At 51.3% G+C, this 21,513-nt stretch overlaps 1 protein-coding gene across 2 annotated transcripts in view; it reads right to left on the bottom strand.

Moving 5' to 3' along the window:
• RIMS4 (regulating synaptic membrane exocytosis 4) overlaps positions 1-21,513 on the bottom strand; it is a 61,512-nt gene that overhangs the window by 22,360 nt on the left and 17,639 nt on the right. The window contains exon 1 of one of the 2 annotated variants that reach the window (XM_051845012.2): positions 12,513-12,915. The exons of the other annotated variant lie outside the window; for it this stretch is intronic. The gene's annotated coding sequence lies outside the window, so the exon portion shown is untranslated. Of the gene's footprint in view, positions 1-12,512; positions 12,916-21,513 lie in introns of those variants that run through there. 2 annotated transcript variants of the gene reach the window in all.

Raw genomic sequence — 21,513 nt, 5'->3', positions numbered from 1 at the left:
TTGCGGAAGCCTGACCTAGGCTGGCACCCTAAGTAAGTCAAAGGTCAAAAGCCTTCGCACAGGTGGGGTTCCAGTATCTCCAAGGAAACACCATTCCTGCCATGGGACATGGGGGTGCCAGGGCTGTGGTGTGGAGAATGCAGGCACGGAGAAAGGGTCGTCCCTTCCAAGCACAGGGGTGGGGCAGTGAGAGGCCCCTCCAGCAGGGTTCTTGGGACTCCCTTCTAGAGACTTGGGGCTTGAGTCCTTTATTAATAAGGGCAGTGAGACTGCCCTCAAGGCTGGCCACTCTAACTATAATAAATTGAGATGACTTTTTTTTCACTACCTATTCATACTTTCTGCACCCAAAATTCAAACTGTGCAGCTTCTATTTTCTCCTACAGAGCCCCAAGTCCCTTCTCTTTTCACTTGTGCAGAGTATATGTGGGAGTGAGGGAGGCGGGGGCTGGAGGAAGAGGCAGAATGTATGGCCAGCTGGAGCCCTGCCAGAGGCAGCAGTGTCCTGGGGGGACCAAGGCCATTGTGGGCCAAAATGTGTCTGAAGCTGGGGCACAAGAGTGGCACGGTCCCTCCTCTGTGGGCTCATGGTCCCGATGGGAAGGCTGACACAAAACAGATGATCACACTGATTAGTCACAAACGTGTTAAGTGCTTGGAAAAGCAAGTGAAAGATGGAATGACAAAACTCATGTTGGGGCCAGCAGGGAGGGGGACTAACTTAGGCTACTGAGTATTTCATCCTCTGAACTGGCATCACTTCTCACCCCTCCTTCTTGGAGGTCTGTGATCCTGAATTCTGATGGGTCTGCTACCTCTCTGACCTCTGTCTTAGTGCTCCCTGGGCGCGCTCCCTTTCTCTCCCTCTCTCTCCCACCTCCATCCTCCTTCTTGGTGATTTCATTCCCTCACATAGCCTCAGGACGAACCCTATACTCAGGTCCTACACGCAGGTCTATAGCCCTTAATTCTGACCAGAGCAAGACCTGCATATATCCGCATTCTGGACATCACTGCCTGGAAGAGGAGAAGGCTCCTTGAATTCTACACGGTCCCAGGCAAACCCTATCGCCAGCTCCACGTCCCCTGAACAGCTGCTTCTGGTTTTCACTGCAAAATTTCCAGCCACCTGCACTCAACACCTTCTGAGATCTCACTGACTTCTCTCTCTCATTAGATGCCAGGTTTTAGAAACTCTTTTGTCCTTGATATGTCTTAGATCCTACATCTTTTCCCTTCTTGTTTATGGTCACAGCCAACCACCAGAACTACCTCGAGCTTCAGCTATCTTTTTTTTTTTATGATAGATACATTTATTTACTTCTTTGAAAGACTTACACAGAGAAGGAGAGGCGGGAGGGGGGGTGGTCTTCCATCTGCTGGTTCACTCCCTAATTGGCTGCAATGGCTACAGCTGTGCCAGGAGCCAGGCGCTTCTTCTGGGTCTCCCATGCAGGTGCAGGGGCCCAAGGACTTGGGCCATCTTCTACTGCTTTCCCAGGCCATAACAGAGAGCGGGATCGGAAGTGGAGCAGCCGGAACTCAAACCAGCGCCCATATGGGATGCTGGCACTGTAGGCGACGGCTTTACCCGCTACACCACAGCGCTGGCCCTGAGCTTCAGCTCTCTTAACAGCCTCCTAACTGGTCTCTCTCTTTCCAACTCACTTGCCCCGTGAGCCATTAACTGATTAAATTACCACTTCAGCTCAATATATTCCACTTTTACTAACTCATTCTACACAAATAGTCACAAAAGCACACAAAGATATGCAAGAAGGGGTGCTCCACAGTACTGTTTATGCCAATGAAGTGTTGAAATTAACTGTTCATTAACATGGGACCAGTTAACTGAATAGCACATTCCCCACAATGAAACACTGCAGCTGTGGGAGGAGACCCATCTTCCCCACCTCCATCTGCAATGGCATGGAAAGATTCTCTCAACCGACTGTTCAGTTAGAAAAGCATGTTGTTGCAGGGCAGTATGTAAAATGTGATGCCATTTTTGTAGAGCTATACATAGCATACACATAAATATAGCTTTATCTTTATATTTATGCATATGCACAGAAAAATCTGGAAGGATAAGAGCCAAACTGTTAATGGTGAATAACCACAGGGAGAAAGATGGCTAGAGGAGGTATATGGGAGATCATTTTTTGTTACTTTACATCTGATTATAAGCTACAGATGGTGGGATGCACAGAGCTTATGGGTATAGCTCGATGGGTTTTACTAAGCACACTCACCCACCCAGCATGCAGAAACAGCAGTGCAAGGACCCCCAAAGATCTCTTGTAACCTGTCCTCCAGTCGCTGTCTTGCTCACGAGGGTAGCCCTGTGCTATCTGTAATACCAGCTATTCGTTTTGCCTGGTTTTGAGTTGTATGTCAAGAACATGTCTTTCTCTTGTTTTGGCCTGCCTTTTTTTTCTGCTCAACAGTTTGCTGATGACTTGAGATGCCCCACATTGTGAGTAGCTGTGGACTGTTTATTATCAGTGCTACATGGCATCCTACTGTCTGAATATACCACAGTCTAGCCGACCAGAGTACTAATGATGAGCCTTGGAGTTTTCTTCCCTCCAGTTTGAGGCTATCAGAACTAGCTGCTGTGATCATTTCGATGCATGAATTTTGGTCTGTGCCTGACTCTCTCAGAAATACATGTAGGAGCAGAACTGCTGGGTCACAAGGGTAGGCATTGGTTCAGTCTTAGCAGACGCTCCTGAATGGGTTTCCGAGGTAGTTGTACCAATTTACACTTCAACCAGCATACTGCGAAGATTTTATTTCTCTTTGGTATGCTCCCATGTCATCTGAATTTTTTACAGTTACATATATTAATTCTACAATGTGAATGAAAGTGAAGTGTGAATTCATAAATAAGTCACAGCTTCAATCATGCCTTGATCTTACTTAATTTCTGAGAAGGGTTCCCCATTGCCTGCCAACAGAAGTGGAACCTCTGCACCCAGACATCCAGAACTCCCCACCCTCTGACTCCTTCACCCAGCCTGGCCAGGCACCTCAGGGCCCCATATGCCACCCAAGCCACTTCCTCAGCCTGATGCCCTCTCCTGTCCCTCCCTCCCTTCCTCGTCTCCTCTATCAGAACTCTAACCACCCCCAAAGAATTCAGCTTTAAATAAGATGTAGAGTGAACCAGGCACTCTCCACCTCAGCTTCCCCACCCACGTGGCTAACAGCACCAAACTCTTAAGATTGTCCTGCCTATTAAATGTAACAATGAGGCAACATGGTCATGTAATTACATTTATACTCAGGACATCCTAGGTGAGCTGTGGCACATAGCACTCAGTGAAGGTGGCTTTTATTAATGTGAATTTGCCGTTGTGCCAGATGCCATGCCAAGCATTTCATATAGGCACCATCTCACTTAACTGTCATGATAAACCAGGAGACAGCAGTGTTGTGGTGCAGCAATGCCAGTGCCCCGTTTTGTATCTGATCCAGCTTCCTACTATTGCATCTAGGAGACAGTGGATGATGACCCAAGTGCTTAGGGCTCCTGCTACCCATTTGAAAGATTCAAATGTAGTTCCTGGCTCCTGGCTTTGGCTAGCCCAACTCTGGCTACTGCAGGCATTTGGGGAATGAATCAGGGGATGAAAGATCTCTTTCTCTCTACCTTCATCTTTTTTTTATTTTTATTTTTTTACAGGCAGAGTGGACAGTGAGAGAGAGAGACAGAGAGAAAGGTCTTCCTTTGCCATTGGTTCACCCTCCAATGGCCGCCGTGGCCTGCGCACTGCGCTGATCCGATGGCAGGAGCCAGGTACTTCTCCTGGTCTCCCATGGGGTGCAGGGCCCAAGGACTTGGGCCATCCTCCACTGCACTCCCTGGCCACAGCAGAGAGCTGGCCTGGAAGAGGGGCAACCGGGACAGAATCTGGCGCCCCGACCGGGACTAGAACCCAGTGTGCCGGCGCCGCTAGGCGGAGGATTAGCCTATTGAGCCACGGCGCCGGCCACCTTCATCTTAATATCTGCCTTTAAAAAATAATTTTTTTTATAAAAAGGTTAATGGGCCGGCACCGCGGCTCAATAGGCTAATCCTCCGCCTGTGGCGCCAGCACCCCGGGTTCTAACCCGTCGGGGAGCCGGATTCTGTCCCGGTTTCTCCTCTTCCAGTCCAGCTCTCTGCTGTGGCCCGGGAGTGCAGTGGAGGATGGATCAAGTCTTTGTGCCTTGCACCTGCATGGGAGACCAGGAGAAGCACCTGGCTCCTGGCTTTGGATCAGCATGGTGCGCCAGCCGCAGCGCACTGGCCACAGTGGCCACTGCGGGGTGAACCAACGGAAAAAAGGAAGACCTTTCTGTCTGTCTGTCTCTGTCCACTCTGCCTGTTTTTTTTTTTTTTTAAAAAAAAAAGGTTAATGGGGGCCAGGGCCAGTGTTATAATGTGGCAGGTAAAGTTATCACCTGCAGTGCTGGCATCCCATATGGCGCTGTTCAAGTCTCGGCTGCTCCACTTCCAATCCAGCTCTCTGCTATGGCCTGGGAGAGCAGCAGAAGATGGCCCAAGTGCTTGGGCCCCTGCACCCATGTGGGAGACCTTGAGGAAGCTTCTGGTGTTGGATCAGCCCAGCTCCGGCTGTTGCAGTCATTTGGGGAGTGAACCAGCAGATGGAAAGTTGATCTCTCCCTCCCTCCCTCCCTCCCTCTGCCTCTGCCTCTGCCTCTTTGTAATTCTTTCAAATAAATAGAGAAATCCTTTTTTAAAAAGGTAAATTAACTTTCCCAAAACTATACACAGCTATCAGTGGCAGAGCTAAAGTCAAATCCTGGAACGTCTGCCTCCAAAGCCGCTAAGTTAAACCAATCAAAGCTCTATCACAGAATTCAACTGCCATCTTTGCCACTAAGACTTCCCCAATCTGCCACCGTAAGTCCCAGGGGCACCAGCCCATTGCACCATGAAACAGTTCTGTCAACCCAACTGGTGCTTACAGTGCAGCTCCCTCTCATTCACTTCCGTTCAGCACCCAGGACAGCACCCACAGTGCCTGTGCCCACTAGAATGGATGTGATTGAACTGGCTGGAGGATGTGTCCCCTAGGAAAACGCAATTTCTCCCACCAAGGCAACAAGTAAATCTTGGTTGGCTATTTATACCTGAATACAAATGTGTTTAATGTACCTCTCACAAAAGCAAATGTTCACAGGGAGCCGGATAATCAGATGATGACAGTGATAAATTATGAGAGCTGATATCATACATTTAGCATTTACCCTGTCCCAAAAACACTATTATACACATAGTTGAACCCCATCATAACACTGAGAGGTTAATATTATTGTCCCGGCCGGCGCCACAGCTCACTAGGCTAATCCTCCGCCTTGCGGCGCCGGCACACCGGGTTCTAGTCCCGGTCAGGGCACCGGATTCTGTCCCAGTTGCCCCTCTTCCAGGCCAGCTCTCTGCTGTGGCCAGGGAGTGCAGTGGAGAATGGCCCAAGTGCTTGGGCCCTGCACCCCATGGGAGACCAGGAGAAGCTCCTGGCTCCTGCCATTGGATCAGCACGGTGTGCCGGCTGCAGCGCGTCTGCCGCGGCGGCCATTGGAGGGTGAACCAACGGCAAAAGGAAGGCCTTTCTCTCTGTCTCTCACTGTCCACTCTGCCTGTCAAAAAATTTTAAAAAAAAAGTAAAAAAAGTATTATTGTCCCAATGTTACAACAAAGAAAGGCTCAGGGTAGTTTGACAACACGTCCAACATAACACCAGACAAGACAGAGCCAGCTGTGAAATCCAATTCTGTGCAGCCACAGATCCTAGAGGTCCCAGGAGTGTGGTGCTGGGAGGGAGAGGAGGAGGAAAACACATCTCTCACCTTGACATTTGTTGAAGGTGAGTATTATACACAGAGCCTGAAGCTGAGAGACGTAAAGTGACTTGCTCTGGGACCAGTGTCATGGCACAACAAAGTGCCACCATCCCCTATCAGAGCACCCCTTTGAGTCCTGCTATTCTACTTCTGAGCCAGCTCCCTACCAGTGTGCCTGGGAAGGTACTGGATGATGGCCCAGGCACTTGGGCCCCTGATGCCCATGTAGGAAACCAGGATGGAGTTCCTGGCTCCTGGTTTCGGCTAGGCACAACCCTGGCCAGTAGGGCCACTTGGGGAATGAACTGGCAAATGGAAGGTCTCTATCTCTGTGCTTCCCTCTCTCTGCTGCTCTTTCAGATCAATCAATAAATTAATGTTAAAAAAAAAAAACATGACTTGCTGCAGGTATCCCTGTTCTAAAACCCCTAACCATGTCACTGACAGTGACGGATCCCATCTCTCTGCATGGCCCACTCCAACGTCATATCACAGCCTGGGAAACCCCCTCCACACAAGAACTTGGAGTGTCTGAGTTATTCTAAGTCTTTGACAGGAACCCTAAGGCCCCTGGCATTGCTTCCCCTTCCCACAGCAACTGCTACTTCAGACAAATGACCTGGAGGCTGTTGCCTCTTCTCCCTCCGTGCCAACCTCTCACTGACCTAATTATTCCTGGTGACTTCAGTTGTGCATACTTCCCTCACCCAAGTCTTGAAATCCTTCTGAAAACTGGGGCCCGATCATCTGCAGGCACTCAGGAAGTGCCTCAAAGCTCTGATGTCACAGCCTGGCTGTGTCCCCAAGGACAGGTGGAGGAAGCACAAACTTTGATTACTTCCATGAGGGCCCCAACCGCCCCGGTCTTCTCCTTGGGCCCGCAAATCTACCTTCCCTTAAAATCAAAGAAGAGGTGTGGACATTTGGTGCAGGGGTTAAGACGCCACTTGAGATGCCCGCATCCACATCAAAGTGCCCGGGTTCTAGTCCCGGCCTCACTCCCTGTTCCCCACTTCCTGCTAATGTGCATCCTGGGAGGCAGCAGGCAGTGGCCTGAATACTTCGGTTCTTGCCACTTACACAGGAGACCTGGACTGAGTTCCCAGCTCCTGGCTTCAGCTTAGCCCAGCCCTGGCTGTTGCAGGAATTTGGGCAAGTGAACTAGTGAATGGAAGATCTCTTTCTGCCCATCTGTGTCTATCTCTCTGCCTTTCTAATAAATCAAAAACAAAAACTTCAGTTTAAAAAAAATTCAGGCCCCCTGATTAACAGCCTGTTCCTTCTCCCAGCTGATAGGCAGGCACCAATTTTTGCAGAACATCTTCAGGAGACAACGAGAACAACAGCACCCCCGTCTGGGCTGTAAACCCCACCCCAGTCCCATTATTAGTTTTATGGTCTTGAGCGTTTACATAGCCTCTCCATGCCTCAGTTTCCCCCTCTATGCTCACCCTGCAACCTACCTCCATGGCGTCCTTCTTCGCCAGCTCTCCAGGCTGTGCCTATGCAACTTTCTCAACCTCAACCCAGAGCTCATCTCTCTGATTAAACACCTTCAAGGGCATCCACTTCTTGCAGAATAAATTCCTAAGGCCTTGTCATACACTGCCTCCCTCCCCCAGTCCCACTCTGCATTTTCAGCCTTGTTTTCCCCGCTTTACCCTAGTGTGCTCTACATTATATTTACACAGAAGAATTCCAAGCATTCCATGTGGCTAACAAATCCCCACATTTCTTATCTATCATCCTGCCTATGAAAACCTCAGCATCCTCTTCTATTCTGCAGAAAGTTTTTAAAAGCAACTGCTTGGGAGCTGGCACTGTGGCATAGCGGGTAAAGCCGCCGTCTATGGTGCTGGCATCCCATATCAGTGCCAGTTCAAGTCCCGGCTACTCCACTTCTGATCCAGCTCTCTGCTATGGCCTGGGAAAACAGGAGAAGATGGCCCAAGTCCTTGGGCTCCTGAACCAGTGTGGGAGACCTGGAATAAGTTCCTAGCTCCTAGCTTCAGATCAGCCCAGTTCCATTCATTGCAGTCATTCAGGGAGTGAACCAGTGGATGGAAGACTTCTCTCTCTCTCTCTCTCTGCCTCTGCCTCTCTGTAACTCTTTCAAATAAATAAATCTTTTTTAAAAAAAGGTAACTGCTTATAGAATTATACACACAGAAAGTGCACAGTCATATAGTGCACAGCCGCACATGTATAGCTCGATGGGTAGTACAGTGGGCACTCAGCTGTGGACCCAGCATGCAGATCAGGAGACAGAACATTAGCAATGCCCAGGCCCCTTGTGCCCATTTCCAGTCATTTCTCCACCAACAGTAGCATCATCCTGACTTCCGATAGCACAGACTGGTTTGGTCTATTTCATACATTTTAAACTTTATTTTTTTAAAAAATGTGCTTATTTGAGAGACAGAGGAACAGAGTTCCCACACACTAGTTAATTCCCATTTAAATGCCTGTAATGGCTGGGGCTGGGCCAAGGCTGCAGCCAGGAGCTGGAAATGTAACCCAGGTGTTCCACATAGGTGGCAGGAACCCAGTCGTTTGAGCCATCGCCACTGTTCCTCAAGGCCTCACTGGCAGGAGGCTGGAATCATGAGCTAGAGCTGGGAATGAACTGAGGGACTCCACCGTGCTGGCACCTGCCTAATTTCTTAAGGATATTGCTGCCTGCTAATGGATAATCTAATGTGCTAACCTTTGAAGTCCACATCATGCCTTAGTCCATTTAAAAAGCACTTCAAATGCAGATTCAATGGCCCAGCAGTTTCACTCCTAGATATGTACTCAGAAGAACAGTGCACAAATTGTCACCAAAAGACACAGACAAGAATGAGTTTGGCAGAGCTACTTGCAATATTCCCATACTGAAGACTACCCACATGCTCTCAACAGCAGAATGGATGGAAATTACTTTGATATATTCACATAATGTACTATGATAAAGCCATGAGAATGAATGAGCCACAATGAAAGAATCAAGGTAGGTAAACCTTACAAACCTAATGTTGAGTGAAAGAAGCCAGACGCTAAAGAATGTATAGTAGGTGGCTCTATAAAAGTAAGCAGGGAGCAGATGTGGGATATTCAGGGGAGGAGGATGGTGGAAAGACTGTTTCTTTACTGTCTATCTGGCTTACATTTCGATTCCCCAAATGTTACATTTGTTAAGCGGATGTATGGAGAGCAGACAGCCCCAGGACAAGAGAAAAGCAAGGAAAGCCTAGTGCACGGCTGGCAGTCAGCAATGCCAGCTATTATTATTAACCTCTAAAGGGCCAATGGTCAAACATTCATTGACATCGCCTACAATAAACTGTCATTATTTCATAGATTCTACAAGAAGTGCTTTTAAACATTGCTGAAATTAAGAAACAAATGAGAACTCATATCATGTCACAGTTAAATTCTGACAGGTTTTAGCCGTCTTGATGAGACATAAAATAAATCTGTGACTCACAACTGAAGGCCTCTTAAATACTATAAAGTGTACAAGCCACAGCCAGAGGGCTGTGGGAACTGTCCGTGGTGCTGACCAGGCTCAGTGTACTGGCCAGCCTTGGGCAGGAGCAGGGCTCACAAGGAGAGGAGAAATAGGAGGCATCCCCTTCCTGAATTGGCTTTTAAACCACACTTCCATCCTAGGGGTCTTACTGGTGTCTGACACTCCACCCTCTAAGAATCACTATTTCCCACCAAGACCAGAACTTTACTGAGTTCAACTAGAGCCTACGAAAGTGTTTCACAACCACCACTTCATTTAAACCTCACAGCTCCAGTGAAGATAAACATTGTCTACACTTATAGGAGACAAAGCTGAAGCATGGAGGTTAATTAGCCTATCCACAATGCCAAAGCTGTTAACTGGGGATCCTGATCTTGGCTCAACACAGACCAAAGGATAATTTTGTCCCTTTAGGATGCATGATGCTGGGGGGAGGAACAAAGGCCTCAGATTGTTTTCCAGGAGGATTTGAAGGGGAAAGGGGGGAGATCATAGACAAAGATGAAATGGTGGAAGCAAGGGAGACAAAGTGCATATACGGATTTGAGAACTGGAGAGGAAGAGGGAAGACTGGGAAGGACCAACTGAGCAAGGCATGGGACTGTGCTTTGTAACTCTCAGGGTTCTGTGTCATTCCAACTTACCCAATAAAATATACACTTAGTGAGCCCATTTCCAATGCCATGCTTTTCTTGAATTTGAATAAGACACAATCTTTGTCCTTAAGGAGCTACCTTAAGGTAACAGAGAGAAGACAGTACAAGTAAGTAGTTATCATTCATTCAACAAACTCTACTTATTTCTTATTCCCTGCCAGAGCCTGTGCTGGAGACTCACAACACAGATGAATGAAACCCAGACCTTGTGGAAGCTCTCAGTCTACTAGAAGAGGCAGACAAGTAAAAGGGCAATTATAACACAAGATGTCATAATTACAACATAGCAAGGGCACAAATGTACATAGACTATTAAGAGCTGAGGAAGAGGGTAATGAATACAGCACTGAAGACAGAAGCAGGGTCTGGCTTGTAAGAATCGTTTCAATGCTAAATTATACTTGATTGCAAATAAAATCATAAGATTCCATTGCATAAGCAAGTGTCAGCTTCCGGAACAACAGAAGGTTATGTTGACAAACGGAGGATGTGCAGGGAAAAGATGAAACTTTGAAACCAAAATGTGAACTGAGGATGCAAAGTTCTGGATGCAGAGTGAATGCACTCAGCGTAGGGGTAGATGTTACATCAAACAGTGGGGGTAGCCGGGAGAGTCATTTTCTCTGCTCCAGTCAATGGCAGGGAGACTTCCCAGAGAAGGGAGTCACTGGAAGGAAGGTATGAAGTTTCCACACATGGCTGCCTTTCCCCAGGAAGTCATCTCCACCAGGACTGGGGACAAACTGAGTGAGTTCTGGAAGACGCTGAGTTGTGGGCAAAGGGAAGAATCGAGGTCCCCATCTGGCACCGGGAAGCTTCAGTATCCACACAAAATTCAAGACTTCCAGGATTTGCCCCAAGCCCATACTACAAGTCTGATGTCATGCACAAACCAGGTGCTCCATCTACACCAGATTACTCATCATCCACCAAATAGCCCACGTACTTCCGTCTTCTTAAGAGCACAGGCTCTCGAGCCAGAATAGCTGGGGCTGGGCCTCGAAGCATCCCTCTGCTGAGCAAACACAGCAAAGTTAGCGAACCTTTCTAAGCCTCAGTTTCCTCGTGAAATAGAAATAGTAAGAGAAACCACCGTGCAAACCGCTGCAAGAATTAAACTCTTCCCAGCTAAAGCTGTAGCAATCAATGGCCCCCAAACCTCAGTGGCTTACAGGACAAAGGCTTACTTCTTGCTCACATTAAACATCCTTTATGAGTTAGCTGTGTCTACCCCATGAACTCCTCTGAGCCCTGCACGAAGGAGCAAGCCCAGCTTAGGACGTGCTGTTCTTGTGGCAGAGGGGAACAGGAATGACCAGGAGCTTTTCCAGCTGCCGAACTTTGCTCTATTTCAAACTTCTAAAGAATGTACAACAAAAATATGGTCCCTAATAATGAAAAAGGCCAAGACTGCAAGGGAGATGGGGAATCAGTTTGCCCAAGGCCCCACCGCAAGTAAGCGGTGGAGGGACAGGATGCAAAACAAATCTATCCCATCCACACAGAGTGGGACACAAATGTTCATGGCAGAATTAATAATAGTCAAGAAGAGGAAACAACTCAAATGTTATTTGTGGCGGAACGGATGAGCAAGTTGTGGTACCTAAATGCAATGGGATATTATTCTGTTACAAAGAGGAATGAAGTACTGACACGTGCTAAACATATACAAACCTTGACATTATGCCAAGCTAAAAAGCCGGTCAAAAATGACCACGTATTCTATGACTTTTTATGAAACAACCATCACAGACAAATCCAGAGAGACACACAGCAGATGAACGGTTGTCAGGGGCCAAAGTGAGAGGGAATGAGAAGTGACTGCTGATGGGTTTCTTCTGGGGGTAACAAAATGGTCTACAGTTGGTTGTGGTGATGACTGTACCACCCTGAATACACTAAATCCACCGAACTACACAGTTTACACAGAACTATATGGTATGTGAATCTAAGATCTGCCTGTCTATCCGCTATCCATATATCTATCCATCTGTCTGTCCGTTCATCCATCCATCTATCCTTCAGCCACCCATCCATCCAACCACCTGCCCACATTTCCAATGCATCTACTGTTGTCTCCCGGGCCTGGCTCCTTACCCCTATTCTGTGTGGACCCTGAGAGTGCAGTGTGAGGCGCAGGTTTTGGTCAGGGGCAGCAGAGGGCTCCAGCTCAGCAAGAGGCCACCGTGTGAGGTCTGCTGCAAAGGCTGGACAAGCTGTGCAGTCTGGACCCTGGACATGTCACCTTCAGCACACACACATGCACTGGTAGCCCCAGTGAGGCCCATGTATAAAAACAAGCAGTGGGCACACAGGCAGTGGGGATGTAGGGGAGAGGATGAGGCTGGGGGTGACGAAACACCTTCCTCCCAGCTCCACCAGGGCAAACCTGTGTCCCAGGCTCCTTAACCGACATACATCCATCTTCCTTCAGAGCCTACGAGACCAGCTGGGTCCACCTGGCACAGCACTCACCAAAGCAAACTCACCTTGGACGAGAAGTTCTCAGCACCAGGCAGCTTTAAGCAGCACATCCCTTGTGGCTCAGCTCAGCTCATCCACATCCCACGGCTGCTTAAAACCCAGTCCCTCTCTACACTGTTCTGCAGGATGGCAGCTACCCTGTGCCCAGCAAGTCTTCCCGACAAGAGCCTCCCACATACCTGCTGAATGCATGCCGGGTCTCCCACTCCTTGGAGAGGAAACCACCCTTTGTCTCCTGACCATTTAAACACACACGTCCCTTGACTTGCCTTAGCAGAGTCGAGAGCAGCTGGGCCTCATCTGGGTGGGCCTTGGTTTCTTTGCACTCCTGCAAAGGAGGGCACGGACCCTGTCTCTGTAGATTTGTGAGGGTACCTGGCACTCAGCAGGGGGCTTCACACAGAAACCAAGGGCCTAATGAATTCCAACCTTTCTCAAACTTCAACAACCAAGCAGATTCTGTACCCACCCCACCCCACCCCACCTCCCAGGTAGGGCCTGAAATTCTGCCTGTTGATACTGCTGGTGTGGGGTCTACATACTGAGCAGCAAGACTTAAGCCCAGCCCCCTCACTCTCGTCTGATTTCTTTGCCTTTCTTTTTGGTCCTGCAAGCAGTGTCTTGAGTGTTGATGAAAGCTACTCTTTCCTTCCTTAGAGAAGGACCTACTTGCACACACACACCACCATATGTTGCAGAAAAGATGGGAGTCTGCAGTCCACGGGTTGAAAACCATTCTTTTGCACATACAAACCTTAGTTCTGGTGGAAAAGAGGATGTGATGGGGCAGCAAGGGGGGCGGGGGGAGGAGCCTCAGTGAGGAGTCAGGACTCCTGGGTCTGCTCCCAGCTCCATTATCAACTTTCTGTGTGACACCAGACCCAGTTTCTACCCCTCTGAGCTTCAGTTTTCCCACCATGAGGGACTGGACAGATTGGGGATGATAAATAGGTTTTCTCTTTTTCGCCAACTCTGGTAGCTGCTGCCTGAAATACCCTGTGTTGAGAATTCTTAGACTGTGTCTGCACTTGGCAGAAAAGGGTGTCATGATTGATTGGTGATGCCTGCCATGGTCCCCAAAAGGGGGGGGGAGGCTTGATTGATTGGTGATGCCTGCCAAGGTCCCAGGCCTGGGGGGCCATGGGCTTCCTGCCAGATGTCAGCCTATCCCAGAGAGCCCTTCCAGATGTGACATTCGACAGCTCACTTTCAGTCCTGCTGGGTCAGGGAAAGAGAAGTCAGTGTTTGTTCTTAAGGGGACAGGAAGGGGTAATTCTCTGAGCTGCTGCCCAGCAGCCCCCTTTGAGAAGAGGGAGCAGAATCCCTGCTTGGTGGCAGAAAAGGATAGCGTGTCCTTGCACTCCCATCCTTGGCTATTTTTAACTTCAAGGACAGAGGCTCAGGCAGAGGCAGAAGGGTCACCCCACTTCCTGAGAGGGAGGAAGCCACTGCCCTCCCATCATTCCCAAGTTGCTCCATGGTTGGCCAAGGGAGGGGCAAGACAAGCCGCCAAGGCACTGAAGGGTCCCCAGCTCCGAGCGACTCCCCCACCGCTCCATCCCCCCGGCTCTAGGCAGGGCCAGTCGCCCCTCCTTGACACGCAGACCCCTGTGCCAGAGTCTCTTCTGCTGCACCCCGAGATTGTTCATGCACTCACGCGGTCCACGTCCACATGCCAGTCCTTACACTTGGGCTGAGAACGCAGCATCAAGTAAGACAGATGGGGTGGCAGTGGTCCTCGACAGTCACGCCCTTTCAGTCCTGGGTCAATGACAGCACCCGGGATGGTGCAGGACCCTGCAGGATCACTGAGAAGGGTGTGGAAGAGGATGGCGCTGTGGTCATCACGTGTGCCCGAGGGATGGCCTTGTTCATCTTTCTATCCTAGGACCTAAGAGCCAACCTGGCACAGAGCAGTGTTCGGGGAGTATTGTTTTGGTTGAAACTATTACACAGGAGGCATCTTAGGGACTTTGAGAATGCTACAGTAGCCATCTCAGGCTAGGTGAGACTCACTCATTCATTCATCTACGAAGTCTTTTTAAGCACCTTCTGCATGTCCAGGGCTGTTTGAGGCTAATGCACCAGAGCAGGGAGCAAAAGAAAGAAAAGCAGACTGCCCTCCTGGAGCTCCATCCCAGAGAGGCAAATGTCAGCTGAGACAAAGGAGAAGAGATAGAGAGAGTGCCAGAAAGCGACGTGTGGAGGGATGGCATTTCTTTTGTAAACAGGTGGTCAGGGAGGCCTCGCTAGGGTATGTGGGTAAAGACACAAACCATGTAGACAGGTGTCTGGGGAGAGCACTCCCAACACAGGGACCAGCAGCCGCAAGGCCCTGTGGCAGCTGATGTCTTTTATGTTGAATGGACACCAAGGCATGCAGAGAGGCTGGGGCAAAACAGGCAAGAGGGGATGGCACGCGATGAGGGCCCAGACAATGTGCAGGTGGGGGCCGGCAGGCTCTGGGAGCCAGACACTCCCTGCGCCCGAGCCTGGCGTACAGTGGCTGGAAACCATGGTAACAAGGATGACGACGATGATGATAAACACAGCCAGCTCTCACTCGCCCGGGCGCCAGGTGCTATGCTACACAACTAACATGGGCTTGCTTATGTAATCCCCACAGCAAGCTGTGAAACAGCTCCTCTATTATTCCCATTTTACAGATGAGGAGGTCCAAGTTCAAAAGGTCTGTGCAGCTTGGAGGTGGCAGGGCTGGGATAGGACGGCTTCCAGTTCTGGATCCCAGCCAGTCCTGTCCCACACGGACCAGGAGCGCCAGCTTCCTCTCTCCCAGACTTCTTGAGCCTTTTGGACTCTTGAAAATCTGTTAAGTGCCATTTTTCCCCAGGGAAAGATTCTGGTTTTCCCAAGGGAAAACAAAACACGCAGAAGCACAAGGACATAATTTCATGAGGTTCAAGGTTAGAAAATTCAGTCCTGAAAGTAAGCATTTAAGAACACGTGGAGCCGAAACAAGAATTGTCAGAGCTTTCCAGAGAGGTAAGAAGGGAATGTGGCTGTCTGCAGTGGCAGCCACACTGCTACAATTTGCTATGAGCCTCCTGGAAACAGGCACTGGTGGAGTCATAGCTCACTGACACCTCAGTCTAACCCTGGGAGGTCCCTGAGAGCATGCTCCCATTGCAAATGAGGGAACGGAAGCACAGAAGGGTCAAGCGACTGGCCCGAGGACACAGAGCGGGCACGTGGCTGAGCTGGCTCGACCTCAGCTCTAGCTGACCCCAGGCCTCAGTGCGCACTGCAAACAGGTTCTTTTTTCTCTCATCATCCCTTCTTCATCTTCCCTGGAAGGGGAAGAAACTGGATCAAGGTCTCACAGCTCGGGGCATTCAGAGCTGGAGCTGGAGCCGTGCTGCCCAGTAGGGACACCACTTGCCCCATGTGACCACTCACAGTAATCAAACGTCTTAACAGATAAGAATGCAGTCCTCGGCTGCACGAACCACCTCTCAAGAGGTCTCTCCATGCTCCGTGTGCACACCTCCCTCCCTGCAGATGTTCCTATCAGGCAGCACTGATCTAGAACTTGATCTCTTGCCTCCCAACCTAGGGTTTTTCCACTTTCAGGGCTTCTGGATATTAGACTTGTCTGCTAAATGCAGTGACCCACCAAGAAGAGATGCGAATCGGGTGGCTGAGGCTGTGCTAGACAAAGAGCTCAGAGAAACGCATCTAGTGGGGAAGCTTCAGTTGACATCTACACGGGGAAAAAAGACACAGAGCTTGGGATCCACCTTACCAGCATGTGTCGGATACAGGGATTCTCTTTAGGATAACACTTCTCTCTTCCTCGTTAGGGTTTGAGGTTTCTTTACCATGGGACAGGACCTTCCACCCAGCAGAGAGAGACAGCAGGCTGATGGCCACTTCCCCCGGGAGACAGAACAGGGTGCCCAAGCTCCTGCTTACTTTTCCAGGATGGGGAAGAAGCTGAGACCGGGGCGGGGGGGGGGGGTGCGTCTATAGCCACGCGTGGACCCAACAAATCCAGTGGGGCCTGGACTTGGAGAAGCCAAGCTAGGGGCACAGGCAGAGACTCAGGGCAGAGTGAAGGCTGCAGGAGTGGACAGAGTATGGGCTGCACCTGCAGCGGTCAGAGCAGCTCTGAGCACCCAGCCCACAGGATGCCTCAGTGCCTGTAAGGTGTTCCGGGGTGGCATGATCAGACCCTCCTGCAGGAACACCATGCGAGGAGGAAGCGAGGGCCACACAGTTGCCGCTCAATGGCCTGGCACAGAAGGCTGAGGAAGCCCCTTTGCCCTGCACGTAACTGTCTGCGCCTCTCTCCCTCGCTCCCTCCACATAGCGGGTGCTGTAAAAGTCTGCTGGAGGTGGGGAAAGAGACACATGTGAGGTGGAAGACACGCAATTCAACACCCTTCCCAACTCCAACCAGCTGGGCGGGCTCCAGCCTCCCTGACCTCCGTCTTCCTGTCAGCAAAATGTGGGCATCTCTGCTCCCTATTGGACCAGCACCGTAAAGATCTCACAGCACCATTAACGACGACTGTCACCCAGCGAGCACCCCCTCGTCTGCAGTAGGCCTGGGAATGCATTAAACACTCAGCACAAACTGCTCCGATGTTGAATTCCCATGCGAACATCTTACACAGCCGTAACAACAACAGTGAGTGATATGAAGGGGGTGCCTTCCTACTGCGTCGGCCCAGCTCATGGGGTCCTTCCAGGGGTGAGCACTGGCACCATCTCCATGGACAGACAGGACACTGAGCCACGGGGAGCTTTGTCATTTGTTTACGATCAGCTGGCAGCAGAGCACAGAAGCGGGAGGGGCGCTCAGCCCAGGTCTGTCTCACTTCACCACGCGTGCACCTGTTTGTCTCCAAATGCAGTCAGGACTCTGACCACAGTGGTCTGTACCCAGGGGGTCAGCAGGGCCCTCCCTGTGCCGGGCACAGAGAAGCAGGGCCTGCTGCAGTTGTGAGCATCTCCCATCACTACTAAGCCCCCATTGCACCCGGATGACGGCTCCCCAGATGGAAGCCGGAATCGGCACAGCGAGATCCGAGTGTGGCTGAACATTGGAATCACCTGGGAAGCATGAGCAGTAATAGATTTCCTGGTTCCACCGGAGACTTCTAATTGAGGGGGCTGAGGCTCAGTCTGCTGGGGCCAGCATTGTGGCGTACTGGGTAAAGCAGCCACCTGCGATGCCAGCATCCCGTATGTCCCAGCTGCTCCACTTCCAATCCGGCTCCCCATTAATGACCTTGGAAAGCAGTGGAGGATGGCCCAAGTGTTTGAGCCCCAGTACCCACGTGGGAGACCTGGAAGAAACTCCTGGCTTCAGCCTGGCCCAGCCCTAGCTGTTGCAGCCATTTAGGGGAGTGAACCAGCAGCTGGAAGCTCGCTCGCTCGCGCTCTCTCTCTCTCCCTTCCTCTCTCTCCCCCCACCTTCTGTAACTCTGCCTTTCAAATAAATAAAAATAAATCTTTAAAGAAAAGTCTGTGCCGAGCAGGTGGAGAAGCACAGACTAGTACGAGGCTGAGCACCCTCCTCCCAGAGACTGCTGGATTCCAGAGGCCACGGGAGCCACCAAAGCACCCAGGACATGCTCCCCTGCAACACGCAGGCTGCTCGATTTTAGCAGAGGCTTGCTTGGGCCAGCACTGTGCCAGGGGCGACCCCGTGGTCCTGCAGACTCCTCTCAGGCACCTCCTCCCTGGGTTCCTTTCTCCTCCTCCAGGAAGCTCTCCCTGATTCCCAGAGCCTTCTTAGGGCTTTCTCAACAGGTAAGAGCCTCATTTGAAGAATGTCTTCACACCTACCCTCCACCCCAACCTAGGCTAAGGCAGCACCAGTGTCTCCCTGCAGCCTGCGCACCCAGCACCCAGGGCCCGGCCAGGTGTAGGTGCTCACTGCACGCTTGCCCTGCTCCATGAAAGATGGGCAGAGGAAGCAGCGGGGCACTTGAGCTCGGCAGGAAGGAAGTAATCCAGGTCACCAGGTTGGGAGGAGACAGAACCTACAAATCCTCCCCACCACTGCTCAGAGGCGGCCTGGGCTATTTATAGCTCACAAGCCTTCTGCTTCTTGCATTTAAATGCCGGGCCAGGCATGGAAAAAAAAATCCTGGGGAGGTCTGTCGGCTTTAAAATTTATTAACTTATGTTTTCACAAGAACAGGGGCAGCAAAGAGGAGCCGAATGAGCCGTGGCTATGGGGGGGAGCCTCCCCGAGCTGTTCCAAGTCTGGGTGCACACAAACCCCACACAGCTGCAGACCGGATCCCAGAGACCCCAGTGTCCCCGTGGAGGCCAGGCCGGGAAGGTCATTTTAAGGTCATTTTCAAATGGCAGCTTCAGTTTACAAAATAGCATCACAGCAGGGTTCTGCTGTGGTTGAAGCATGTGTTCCCACATGTGCACACATGTGAAGACACATGTGCACACACATGTGCACAGACACACACTCCCTAGGGAAAGAGCCCTGGGATTAAACCATCAACTTCTGGATTACAGAATTGTAGTTTTTAATGTTTCTGTGTGTGTGCTTTCTCTTTATCTTCCTCAAATTTCCACTCTGGGTACATCCAGTACAGACCAAGGGGGGCTGACCCATAGGAACCGGCTCTGCCATTTGTTGGCTCTGTGTGGCCTTGGGGAAGTTCCTGAAGCTTCTCCCCCTCACAGAGGGGATCGCTGGACCCTTCTCAGAGGTCTCCTCTGCTGGTTGTGCCAGGTACCATGCTCGGACTCTTAAATCTTAGCCTAGCATCTGGAACATGGTAAGTGCTCATGACGTGCTCAACCAGTAGCACACTATTTAAAATTTTTATCTGAGAGACAGGAAATGAAAGAGATCGAGAGATCGAGATCCTGTATACTGGTGCACTCCCCAACTGCCTACCACAGCTGGGGTTGGGGCTGGGTGAGGCCAGAGCCCAGAACCAGAAACGCAACACCAGTCTCCCCCTTGGGGGGCTGCAATCCAGTTTCTTGAGCCATCACTGCTGCCTCCCAGGGTCCCCATCAGCAGGTCGCTGGAGTGAGGAGTCAGAGCTGGGCTCCGAACCCAGCACCTGGTGTGGGACGCAAGCCCGTCAGCACCGGCGTCCCAACCACTAGGCTCAACGCCCGCCCCCCTCCAGTGCTTCCGGAAGCTACACTCCTCTCCCACTCGGGGTGTGGAAGGAGCGCTGAGCCACGCCCTCTCAGAGGCCTGCCTCCCAGCTCCACCCACCAGGCGCAGAGCAATGACTCGCTCTGCGCTCAGTCTTCTGGCTTTTTTCTTCTTTTCTTTCTTTCTTATCTTTCTTTTCTTTCTTTCTTTTTTTGACAGGCAGGGTGGACAGAGAGAGAAAGGTCCTCCTTTGCCGTTGGTTCACCCTCCAATAGCCGCCACGGCCGGCGCGCTGCAGCCAGTGCACCGCGCCAATCTGAAGCAAGGAGCCAGGTACTTATCCTGGTCTCCCATGGGGTGCAGGGCCCAAGTACTTGGCCCATCCTCCACTGCCTTCCCGGGCCACAGCAGAGAGCTGGCCTGGAAGAGGGGCAACCGGGACAGATTCCGGCACCCCGATCAGGACTAGAACCCGGTGTGCCGACGCTGCTAGGTGGAGGATTAGCCTAGTGAGCCGCGGCGCCGGCCTGCTCTGGTCTTCAGTAGGCGCTGGTCCTGGCCGAGGCTCCAGGGCCTTTCCCAGCCTACCTGCCCCTCTCCGGGTTCTCCTTCCTCCCTGTACCCACATCCTAAATTTAGTGCCTATTTTTCCACCACAGACATTAATTAAACTCAGGAGTCCCCTGCTGACCACAGGCTCCGCCGTGGCCTGGGGCACGTTGCCTCCCAGCCTGGTAGACAGCAGTCAGCACGGGCCCTATTCTGCTACCCTTCCTTCTGGGACGAGGGCAGCCTGGGTGCTGCATCTCAGCACCTGGCATGCGGCAAATGCCTCCTGACCTCATCAAGAACGCCTTAAAAACGAATAAAACAGTGCAGAGCCTTGGCTAGGCTCGCAGATTCCAGCGCCAGGCAGGTCTGTGTGTGTACTTATTGCTGAAGGCCCTAGGCCAAAGGCGCCCCAGCCTCTCTGAGCCTCAGCTTGTTCCTCCGTGCAATGGGTATGACGACTGTTATACGTTCCTCACAGTCTGACACTGCAACAGCATAATCCAGGTTAGAGGCCCAGAGTACCTGATGCAAACGAAACAAAATAAACAGTAGCTACCGTGAGAGGCTGAATATTTAACATGTAAAATGGCTTAATGGGGCCAGCGTCGCGGCTCACTTGGCTAATCCTCCGCCTGCGGCGCCAGTACCCTGGGTTCTAGTCCCAATTGGGGCACCGGTTCTGTCCCGGTTGCTCTTCTTCCAGTCCAGCTCTCTGCTGTGGCCCGGGAAGGCAGTGGAGGATGGCCCAAGTGCTTGGGCCCGGCACCGGCATGGGAGACCAGGAGGAAGCACCTGGCTCCTGGCTTCAGATCAGATTGGCACAGCGTGCCGGCTGTGGCCACCATTTCGGGGGTGAACCAATGGAAGGAAGACCTTTCTCTCTGTCTCTCTCACTAACTCTACCTGTCAAAAAAAAACAAAAACAAAAACAAAAAAAAACAAAAAAGGCTTAATGGTTATCGCGGGATCCCAGGGTGTCAGCACTCTCCCCTCAGGTCTCGCCCATGGCTCTCTCCACGAACTCACAGCCACGCTGCTGTTGGCACAAAGGTGTCCAGGTGTGGGCAGGCGCTGGGCCAGGCCTTGCAGCCATGGGCACCAGAGAAGGGGCGCTCTTTCTAAAGTCCCCTCCCTTAGGAGGAGCCGACTTTCAACTCTGCCACCAGGCACGGGGGCCATCGAGGCAAAAGGTGTCGCATGCTGCATGGCTGACCAGACCAAGGACATGCACCCATCAGGGGAGGTCCTCTCCCATACCAGGGACCATCAGGGGAGGTCCTCTCTCAGACCAGGGACATGGGCCCATCAGGGGAGGTCCTCTCTCAGACCAGGGACACGGGCCCATC

This window comes from Oryctolagus cuniculus, chromosome 11 (genome assembly GCF_964237555.1).
Source record: "Oryctolagus cuniculus chromosome 11, mOryCun1.1, whole genome shotgun sequence".
NCBI lineage: Eukaryota > Metazoa > Chordata > Mammalia > Lagomorpha > Leporidae > Oryctolagus > Oryctolagus cuniculus.
This window is presented reverse-complemented; position numbering and strand designations above follow the sequence as displayed.